The sequence below is a fragment of the Suricata suricatta genome, chromosome 7 (genome assembly GCF_006229205.1).
Source record: "Suricata suricatta isolate VVHF042 chromosome 7, meerkat_22Aug2017_6uvM2_HiC, whole genome shotgun sequence".
In the NCBI taxonomy this organism is placed as follows: Eukaryota; Metazoa; Chordata; class Mammalia; order Carnivora; family Herpestidae; genus Suricata; species Suricata suricatta.
Genome location: NC_043706.1, coordinates 2,079,848 through 2,081,566, shown reverse-complemented (window position 1 = coordinate 2,081,566; position 1,719 = coordinate 2,079,848).

The window sequence follows — 1,719 nt, the reverse complement described above, 5'->3', positions numbered from 1 at the left end:
ATGTTTTGTGAATGTTACTCAGATTCCTTGGGAGAAAATGTAAATAAATAAAATGTATAATAATTTAAAGAATCTCAATGTCTAAGCTTCAGAAAAAGCCATCTTACTGTGAAATAGGTGTTATGCAATTATAAATTGTGAGTATTAGATATATACATCCCAGAAAATTTGAATGTGATATTATTGACCTTAGATCTTAACACAAACTCATTTTGCATATAAATGTGTTTTAGGGTATGGATCTAGGTTTTTTAATATATTTATTTTCATGAACGGTGTATTTTCCCATGGAGGCTGGAGCTTTGACAATGCCGTTGTTATGGAAATGTTTACGAGTTTTGGTAGGTTTCTTAACACTTAGCCCAGTGTAGGTAAATGCATTTGTGTCTTTGACTGGACACATATCGATAGCAATCACTGTTCCCTCTCTGAGGACCAATGGGCATCCTCCTGGGGTCTTGAACCCCTTAGCTACTCATGCTCATGACAATGATCTTGGAACAGACACAGCATTAGGCTGGCTGGAAATGTCAGCCTGGGGAGATTCTCACGTGGTCATGGTTCTGTCCATGTCATTTGTCATTTAGCAAATTAAGCAGTACGAAAGTGTATATATAATGTATATATAATGAAATTATTGCCACCGTTGTGTTTGCTAAACATCTCCCTCACATCACATAATTACCACTTCTTCTTCATGGTGAGAACATCTGAGATATATTCTCTTAGCCACTTTCAGGTTGATAATACAATAATATTAACCATAATCACCATGCTGTACATTAGGTGCTCAGGACTTATTCATCTTATGACTGGTGTTTGTACTCTTTGTCCAACATTTTGCACTCCTCCTACCCCTTAGTCTCTGGTTAACACCATTCTACAGTCTGTCTTACAAGCTATGCTTTTCTGGATGCCACAAATATGTGATATCACATAGTCCTTGTCTTTCTCTTCTGACTTGCTTCACTTAGCATAATGCCCTCAAAGTCCATCCGTGTTGTCACAAAAAGCCAGATTTCCCTCTTTCTCATGCAGCCAATAGAATTCTTTAGATATGTATGCCACATCTTCTTTTTTAAATTTATTATTTAAATTCCCATTGGTTAACATGTAGTATTGATTTCAGGAGTAGAACGCTGTAATTCATCACTTACATATCACACCCAGTGCTCATCCCAACAAGTGCCCTCAATAGCTCATTGCCCATTGAACCCATCTCCCAATGCACCTCCAGTAACTCTGTTTTAACTCTGTGTTTAAGAGTCTTTTACATTTTTTTCTCTCTCTGTTTTTATCGTATTTTTCCTTCCCTTCCCCAATGTTCATCTGTTGTGTTTCCTAAATTCCACGTATGAGTGTGATCATATGATATTTGTCTTTTTCTGCCGGACTTACTTTTAGCATATTACACTCTAGTTCAATCCACATTGTTTCAAATATCAAGATTTCATTCTTTTTATCTCGAGTAGCATTCCATTGTAACAATATACAACATCTTCTTTATCCATTCATTTGTCGATGATGTGGGTTCTTTTTATAATGTGGCTTTTGTTGATAATGCTGCTATAAACTTTGGAGTGAATGTGCCCCTTGAAGTCAGCATTTTTTGTATCTTTTGGATAAATACCTAGTAAAGCAATTGCTGCTCATAGTGTAATTCTATTTTTAAGTTTTTGAAGAACTACATACTGTTTCCCAGGTGGCTTCTCCAGTTTG